Source organism: Physeter macrocephalus, chromosome 19 (assembly GCF_002837175.3).
Source record: "Physeter macrocephalus isolate SW-GA chromosome 19, ASM283717v5, whole genome shotgun sequence".
Taxonomy (NCBI): domain Eukaryota; kingdom Metazoa; phylum Chordata; class Mammalia; order Artiodactyla; family Physeteridae; genus Physeter; species Physeter macrocephalus.
In genome coordinates this window covers 67,994,037-68,003,675 of record NC_041232.1, presented here as the reverse complement: position 1 = coordinate 68,003,675, position 9,639 = coordinate 67,994,037, and the positions used below count along the sequence as shown (strand labels likewise).

General features: G+C 38.9%; 1 non-coding gene across 1 annotated transcript; it reads right to left on the bottom strand.

The window, feature by feature from the left end:
• Positions 1–2,124: 2,124 nt before the first annotated feature.
• Positions 2,125–2,259, bottom strand: LOC112067163 (small nucleolar RNA SNORA1). The gene has a single exon (XR_002893124.1). It is a non-coding gene; the product is annotated as a small nucleolar RNA SNORA1 (small nucleolar RNA).
• Between the last annotated feature and the right edge of the window lie 7,380 nt (positions 2,260–9,639).

Below are 9,639 nucleotides of genomic sequence, written 5' to 3'. Positions count from 1 at the left end.
CCCTGGATTGGATTCCAGAACAGAAAGAGGATATTAATGGGAAAACTGGGGAAATCTAAATAAAATCTCAAGTTTAAGAAATGTGTCTATGCTGGTTTCTTAGTTTTAACCAAAGTACCATGGTAGTGTTAGATGTTAACAACAGCAAAAACTGGCGAGGGTTATGTAAGAACTCTCTTGATTATCTTTGCAATGTTTTTGTAAACAAAAATGTATTCTAAAATAAAAAGTTTACTTAAAAAAATAGGTAATCACAAACCAGACTCTAAACAAACCACAATATTTTTTCAAATTTTAGACACAAAAGAACAAAAAACTGAAAACAGAAAGTCCTCCAGACTCACCACACACACACACACACACACACAAACGTAACTCTGTGAGGTGATAGATGTGTTAACTTGATTGTGGTTTTTACATGTGTGTTTATTAAATTATCACGTTTTACAACCTAAATATATACAGCTTTTATTTGCAATTATACCTCACTAAGGTTGAGGAAAAAAATCTTATATGTTGCTACTGATATTCAAAAGTGCAATGAAAAATCTATCTTTTTATTAGTTAATATATATATAGATTGATGACTACTATCCTTTGAATTCTGTTTACAAAATTTTTAAACCTCTGAGGTCTCAACCATTATTTTCCATTTCTGTTACCATACTTTAAATTCCCTAAAAGATGCTCTCATGCCCATTTATTGTTTATAATTGAAGGATATTTTTGCATATACTGGCACCAAACAGATAATTACTGCTGTTAAAATGATCACTGCTTAGAAAGTTTCTGCATGAGATGATTCTTACTTATCTATACATTTTACCTCACTTTTCTTTTAAATAAAGCCAGAAAGATTATTTTTAAAATAAATTTATTTATTTTTGACTGCGTTGGGTCTTTGTTGCTGCGCGCAGTCTTTCCTCTAGCTGCAACCAGCGGGGGCTACTCTTCATTGCGGTGGCTTCTCTTGTTGCAGAGCACGGGCTCTAGGCGCACACATGGGCTCGGTAGTTGTGGCTCGCGGGTTTAGTTGCTCTGCGGCATGTGGGATCTTCCCAGACCAGGAATCGAACCCATGTCCCCTGCATTGGCAAGCAGATTCTTATCCACTGTGCCAGCAGGGAAACCCCAGAAATATCATTGAGAAATCAAGGGTAATGAGCACCTGAAGTCAAAATTGCTGAATCTCCAATCCATCTGAGGGGTTAGAAATGGAGAACCATCAACAGATTCTTTCACCAGTGCCTGAAATGGCTCCGACTCTAAAATAGTCACTATCCAAAAGCAAGAACAGTTTGTTACTTTTGTTGTCACTCAGGTAGTTATATTCATTCCAGTAAATGGCACCTGGTATATTCACTTGTGTAATGACAAACTGATAAATAATCCTCTGTAGAAAATATCCTGGTTTGGGATTTACACAGGACTTTTTAGCTAAGAAATCGATACCTACTTCAGACATTCTTAAAATGACTTGATTTACTTTTATCTTCCTGGAGTCAGATGAAAGTCATGAAAGATTAGAAAAATGAGGAATCGTCACAGTTTGGAGGAGACTAAGAAAATGGAACAAATAAATGAAAGGTAGGACCCTGGATCAGATTCTGGGACAGAAAAGGGACATTGGAGAAAATGTGGCAAAATTCGAATAAGCTTTGTAGTTTGGTTAAGAGTTTTATACACGTTTATCTCCTGATTTTTTTTTTCCGCACAAAGTGTAAAGGGTTTTTTTTTAAATTATGTGTAACACAGACAAAATTAAGTCAATAAGTTTTTAAGGAATTTCACATGTTCTGATTCTTTCCACTGCCAAGGTGATTACCTTAGTTCCTCCAAACTCATAATCTTCAAGATAAAATAGCCCTTTCAAAAAGGAAGTTGTCATGTGAGTCAGCCCACAATTCTTTTAGTTGGGCTTCTTTGATCTCCATTGGAATACGGACACACTTCAAAATTCCCCACCTGTAATCTTTGGGATCCAATTTCCTCGAGCGATTTACTTTAGGACTCTAGAAGTTAAATATAGCGAGTACGTTGCTATTTATTTCTTCATCTTTTCTAGTACTGAAAAGCCTTGTTATATCCAATTTTTACTCATGAGCCTAGCCAAAAAAAAAAAAAAAATGTTGCAGGTCTCATTGTCACCACTGCAATGAAATTACAGTGATGGAAGCAAAACCTGTGTTCTCAATGTAGCCACATTAACAATTTATGGACACCATGAACAACAGTGTCCATTTTCAGTAGTATGAGGCTGTTATCTCCTGCTTTTGATGATTAGACTACGGTGATGAAAGTTAATAACACAGAGAAACTGGGTGAAGGATAGACAATAACTTTCTGAACTATTTTTGTAACTTCTGTGTCTAAAATTATTTCAGAATAAGAGATTTTTAAACATTGCATTGGAAAACTCCCCAGGAAGTTGTTACTTCAAAGAGAGACACAGTATTTCTCAATAGTTCCAATAGAGCCAGTTTTCCCTCCAGCTTTGAAACAGAGAGCATTCTTTCTCCAGTTAGCAGCAGATAAAGTGCAGTTGTTGGCCTGCCCTTTAGGAATATTTTGTACAGAAATGTATATGTCAAGATCCTAGAGTTACACTTTGGACAGTGAAGTGTTCATGCTTTGAGAGGTATGAACCAATGGAAGCAAGACCAATGGAGAGAAAGAGTCACATTTCTCATCTTATATTTACACCAGAATATTTATGGTCATTGAGTGGAATATTGGGCTGAATTGCCTAGACAATTATAAATTGGGGGATTTTGCCCCTCTTTCCATGTTTTCTCTTTCACGTCAAGGGCATGTAGTTGAATTTGAATAAGTAAAATGTAGATATCATGTGACTTCACTGTAATCCAATGGAGGAAGTACATACGCAGGAACTTTGCTAAACGAGTGATGATGGAATTCATTCTCTGAGATTACTATAAAAGTGATAGTCAGTAAAAAGAAGTCCTTTCAGCAGTTCAGCAATGATGCCCTGTTTTATTATTACCATTCATTAATCACCTACCACATGCTTGCCGGTTCGTCTACCTCTAGTCTAATACATAACTCAGCAAGGAAATGTCCCTACTTTATAGATGAGGAAATGGAGGCTCAGAAAAGCTACTTAACTGGCCGAATCTAGGTTTGAAATTCAAGTTGAGCATCTCCAAATGACTAATATTTATATTGGTTGAACTTCCCTGCAGCAAATTCCACCCTTAGTGAACTGTGTCATAGTGAGATTTCAGTATACAAGTCTTTTGACATTTTTGAAATATCCTGTTAATTTTAAAAGGAAATGTGATATTTCATTTGAAAATTGGTCATATATAATTAGATTTTCTTAAAAATATACAAATATATAAGAAAATTAAAGGTCTTCCAGTTATTAAGTTATTAGGTTCCATTAATAACAGAATGTATCAAGCTAATAAATTATATTTAAGTACATTAACTTAACTATACCAAGATCCTAAAGTGCGTTTTAATCACATATAGAATTGCAGTACATTAAGCGTGTTTTTTAAAAGCCAGAAAAAATATCAGTGATCTAAAAGAAGTAACTCAATGTTTACTTTAAAAAGTCTACTTTGGCCCTTCATTTCCTGTTCAGAACTATAGTGAAAAATTTATGGGTAATCTCCTTGGTGCAAAGTAAACTTTTCAAAGCAGCGGTAAATAACCAACCTTACTTTACTCACATTGAGAGTTTCTACTAAAAAAGTTAATTATGTAGTTTGGACATGGGAAAAATTATTCCGATGAGCTTCTATTCTAGAATACCGATTGTAACTGGATTGGTAGCAAAGATCATTTACCTGATAAAGAGGGAAAGAAAACTTTGTGGCTGTTGTTGCTTTCACATTACAATTAAGAGTGACATAATTAGATACTATACTTTAGCACCCTGTTATAAGATACAGGTTTAAACATATCCCTTACGTCATGAAACCGACAAGTTTCATTCCGGTGCCCCAGCAGACCTTCGCAGTGAAGTTGAAATGCGTTAAAGGTTCTGAGCAGATAATGTTCTGCTCAAACTCTCGAATAAAGCTAGAACACCAAAGTTCCTCACTTCAGTTCCAAAACTACAGTATCACCTAGGTAATCATTGTTTCCTAAACTTTCCTGATCACAAGAATCAGCTAGGTACCCGTTTAAAATACTGTTTCCTAGGCACGCCATCTAGCAACTTCAACTTAATAGATTGGGGTGGGGTCTGAGGATCGGAAATTTAGACAAATGTTACAGGTGACCAGGCATACTTGAGACACAAACTTTTAAAAATAAAATAAAGCATTTGTTGCTCTTACTGGATGCTATTAGAGTACTGGAAAGAATAGGAACTTTGCTATAAGTCAAATTACAGTTTTCCTCATTTATGAATTTTCTAATCTCTCCTTCAATGTCTGCTTTTAAAAAAATAATAATATCTATCTCTCAAATTTATTGTATTAAATAGGAAGGATCTAGGCTTTTGCTACACAGACTGTGGTCTGGGGACCAGAAGCTAGTAGTCACCGAGAATTTGTTAAAAATGCAGAATCTCAGGCCCTGCCCCAGACCTGCTGAATCTGAATATGTTTGTTAAGAAGATGCCCTGGGTGATTCGTACACACATTAAAGTTGGCCAAGCGCTGACCTCATCACCAAGTAAGGGTTCAGGAAATGCTAGATTCTTTCCTTCTCATTCTATTGGGTGTACCAATAATTCAACTCAGCTGGAGTTCAGTGATTGTCACCACCATTGCTTACTGTTGGTTTAAGCCCATCAGGTACACTTTCAGCTCTTATACAGTGGAAAGGCATTCAAAAATAAACAAGTGTGGGCTTCCCTGGTGGCACAGTGGTTGAGAATCCGCCTGCCGATGCAGGGGACACGGGTTCGTGCCCCGGTCCGGGAAGATCCCACATGCCGCGGAGCGGCTGGGCCCGTGAGCCATGGCCGCTGGGCCTGCGCGTCCGGAGCCTGTGCTCCGCAACGGGAGAGGCCACAACAGTGAGAGGCCCGCGTACCGCAAAAAAAAAAAAATAAAATAAATAAATAAATAAAATAAACAAGTGCATGGGCTGGACATCGGGCTACTGCAAAAGGTAACTGAGGATTTCAGTTTCAGGCCTCTACTCTCACACACTGCTGCACACGAAGCCTACAGCACATTTTCCAGTCTTTTCTAGGGATTATTTCAGAGCTTCTCACGTGTGCTTCACTGATAGTTTCTTACACAGCTTTCACCGCTATTTAGCAATTGTTGTTAGCAGGAGAAGTCAACTGGTCACTGTTTGAATAAAAATTGAGGGAAGGTTTCATAAAAAGGATTGGGGGTTTCCTTTTTTTTCCCTTTTATTTCCAGAGTTTATCCTTGAACTATGCAGAGTCAGAAGAGAATTAGGTACAACTTGTCTTACTGCATCAAAGACATTTTCAGTAAGTGCCTGCAGTTAAGGTGTAGAGCACGTGTTAGTACATGACAAATGAAAATGAGGACTATATTTTAAACTTTGGGAGTGCACTCGGAACAATGGAAAAGGCTGGCTGCTGCAATGATATTCTAGCTGAAATGCTTTTATTAAAACAGCAAAAAAAAATTAGTTTAATGGTTAAAAATAAATGAATAGGATAATTCTCAGATTTATAGTTATTCTGGCCACACACACAAAAAAGCCTTTTTCAATGCCTCATGTGTCTTTTTTTTTTTTTTTTGCGGTACGCGGGCCTCTCCCAGCCGCGCCGCGGCATGTGGGATCTTCCCGGACCGGGGCGCGAACCCGGTTCCCCTGCATCGGCAGGCGGCCTCTCCACCACTGTGCCACCAGGGAACCCCTTCCCACTTTTTTTTTTTTTTGCGGTACTCGGGCCTCTCACCGTTGCGGCCTCTCCCATTGCGGAGCACAGGCTCCGGACGCGCAGGCTCAGCGGCCATGGCTCACGGGCCCAGCCGCTCCGCGGCACGTGGGATCTTCCCGGACCGGGGCCCGAACCCGCATCCCCTGCATCGGCAGGCGGACTCTCAACCACTGTGCCACCAGGGAAGCCCCTCCTCATGTGTCTTAAAAAGTGTGCTCTCCGACAGAACGTATTGATATCTGGTATTTGTAAGTGTTCTGTCACTGATGTGTTCATTATAAAAATATTTTTTGTACGTTCTTGCAGAAAGTAGTAAGATGGATTCTCACCTATTATTACTAAATTCTTGGGGAAAGATCTGTATACTGAAAGACTGGAACACCCCATTGGGTATGCCTGGAATACCACCTGGTAGGTCTTTGAATTCACTGCCAGTCCTTGGCACTATTGTGAAGGGCAAGCCTATCTCTTCTTCCCCATTTCAATGAGACAGATTCAGCAGTGGAAATGAGAGATGCCTTGAAACTAAGAAAGTAAAGAAGGGAGAACCATCTCTCACTGAACCCATTGGATCATCAAAGAATTCGGTCTTTAAGAAAAGGACCTACATTCACAAAAGAAACCATTCTTCATGTTATGGGTTGAATTGTTTTGCTCCAAAATTCATATGTTGAAGCCCAAATCCCCAGTACCTCAGATGTGGCCTTATTTGGAGAGTAGGTCTTTACAGAAGTGATCAAGTTAAAATGATGCCACTAGAGTGGACCTTAGTCCAGTATGGCTGGTGTCCTTATAAGAAGAGGGAATTTGGGCACAGACACTTGTAGAAAAATACTAGGTGAAGAGACATAGGAGAAAACAGGCATCCACAAGTCAAGGAGAAAGGCCTAGAACAGATCCTTCCCTCACAGAAGGAGCTAACCCTGCTGACACTTTGATTTTGGGCTTCCAACTTTAAGAACTGTGAGAGATTACATTTCTGTTGTGTAAGCCACCCAGTTTGTGATGCTTTGTTACAGCAACGCTGGCAAACTAATATGCTTCATGAGTCATTGGGAAGAGAAAAGAGTGGTGGATTTGTGTCTATCAGGATTATGCGTTTATAGTATCAAAAAAACAAGTCTACCAATCTGATGATTAATTTTCCAATGCTAACTTTGGCTTTCTTTTAGCTTAATAGTAACAACTGTGTATACATTACAGTTATATTGCCACAGTTCAGGAACGCTTTCACTTTTATTATTCCATTGTCATTACCAAGTACCTTTTCCTTCATTAGCTCAGTTGATCTTCAGGGAAACCTTGAGCAAGACAGGAGTTTAGCATATCCCTCTCAAGAATGGGGCCATGTACCAGGACATAAACATCGCTAATACCTTCCGTCTATAACCTTTGCCTATCTCCCATATCCTCATGGAGCTGGGTGGAGTTTTATTCCACCCACAGGAATAGTTGTGTCAGAGAGCAAAAGAAAGCAGAAAGTTTTCTGGTTCGATCTACACCCATACATTTTTTTTCTGAACTATTTGGGAGTAGGGTCCATACGTCATTCCCTTTACCCCTTAGTTTTTCAGTGTGCATTTCCTAAATCCTATCACATTTTGGCATATGATTTTGCAGTCACAAACATTCTTTTATTGCAATCTAACCAAGTTTACATCCTTTCCTAGTCTTAGTTCATTCCAACATGATACATACTTGTGATTTTCGTGTGCCATTGTTTTTCAAATATTTTTAGTCTATGTGTTCTCCTACTTTACCTAGCTAAGTTGTGAGAATTTCCCACTTCCTTGTGTTTCCTCATGACTTTGTTCCCCTACCGCCTGTACCTTATCTCTACATTTCTGGTAAGGAGTGGCCATACTGAATCATAAAGTTGGTCCACATTGCAGCCCAGGGCTCAGCTGTTATCTTTCAATCCCTCGTAATTACCCCATATTCATATCACAGTAAAGCACTGGTCATTTTGTTACTTTTATTTCTGTTACTTACTTTTTTTTTTTTTGTTTTTTTTTTTTTATTGTGGTATGCGGGCCTCCCTCTGCTGTGGCCTCTCCCGTGGCGGAGCACAGGCTCCGGACGCGCAGGCCCAGCGGCCATGGCTCACGGGCCCAGCCGCTCCGCGGCATGTGGGAACCTCCCCGGACCGGGGCGCGAACCCGGTTCCCCTGCATCGGCGGGCGGACGCGCAACCACTGCGCCACCAGGGAAGCCCTGTTACTTACTTTTGAGTTTAGTGTGGTTTAGGTAGCTCAAGGGCGTATCACCAGGAGAAGAAATTCAGGCACACAATTAATGATTCCAAACAGTCATGCTTTCTCTTGCCTCTTTTTGTGGACTACACAGGCGTTCGCTGGAGTCAAAAGACCAGAGTTTTTGTTCCAGTTCTGCCATTTATCAGATAGGTAATCTTTGCCAATCACCTAATTTCCCACAATCTTCGTTACCACAGTTAAAATGTTACCCACCTTCTCTAACTGTTCTGCAAAGACCAGCCTTATCGAATTTAATGATTCTTTTGAGGATGAAATGACGTGTACGTGAAAGGGCTTTACGAGAAATGCCAGGGTATTTAAAAACAGTATATATTCAAATATTCTGAATTGGAAAGGATCATAGAGACTAAAATGACTGGGTCATTTTACAGATGAGGAAATGAACGATCAGAAAGATTAAATAACTTGTTCACAGTCATTGAGCTGTTTGGCAGAGCCAGGCTTCTTAATTCCTAAACCAGTGGTTTTTAATCTCATCAAACTATCTTCCTAGACAGAGTCTACCTCTCAGGTTGCTCAAGCTTGTGCTTTGAGGTTGTAAAGAACACCATCTAAGTGCTAAAAAATTTTAAAGCGCTAATTGTGCAGAGTATTAAAAAAAAATACAAGTTTAGAAAGAGACAATTTAAAGAAAATGCACAAGGATTATAGGTGACAGAATTTTATTTGACATTATTTGTAGTATCTGTTAAGAAATCATTCTTGCTCACTGAGGTTCAGGCTTTGTAAAATCATCAACAAATAGGATCTATGTAAAGCTTGAACAGATTAGCCCTCAGTTCAAGGTCAATAAATGTCCAATATGAGCTGTCAATAATCCTCATTTGTCAACTGATTTTATTACAAGCATGCAAACACAGTATAACAGGTTAACTGTGGCATATTCTGCCTAAAGCTCAATTCAATATTGTTCTAAAAATTGAGACACAATTATTGAAGAGGCTACTAGCATATTTTTTAGATAGAATAGGCAACAGATTCATTTGTTTATAGTGCTGAGTGTTGGAAGAATATCCTCCTGGACATTGCGTTGAATCTATTCTGTGTCCGTTCAAACAATCCCACTGATAGAAGTTTTAATAAGGTATAAAGGGAGACAAAGTCTGAAGCTCACAAATCTAAGAAGATTTTTGAACTGTTTTGATAGCAAAAGTCTTCACTGTGTACCCTATTTAAAACAAACTTTTTATTCCAGTGAAATATGTGAAGAGTTATTCCTAGGTTTCAAGAGAAAAGGCTGCAGTCTGCAAAGTTCAGAGCAATTATCTTAGGATGTTAGAGCTGAAAAAGGCCTCCAAAATTTCTGTCAGGGCTCAGGCTTCTAAAATCTCACACATCAGAGTTATTCTACCGTTCTCAGCGAAGGTTTGAATGCTAAGACCCAAGATTTTACACGTATTTTTACAGATAGTACATTTATAATAAGATTGAAAATCACTGAGTTCTCAAATAGCCTCATTCGGATTGTGCCTCTGACTCACTAATCATGGAAGTTTAAACCTGAGAAGGATAAAGTCA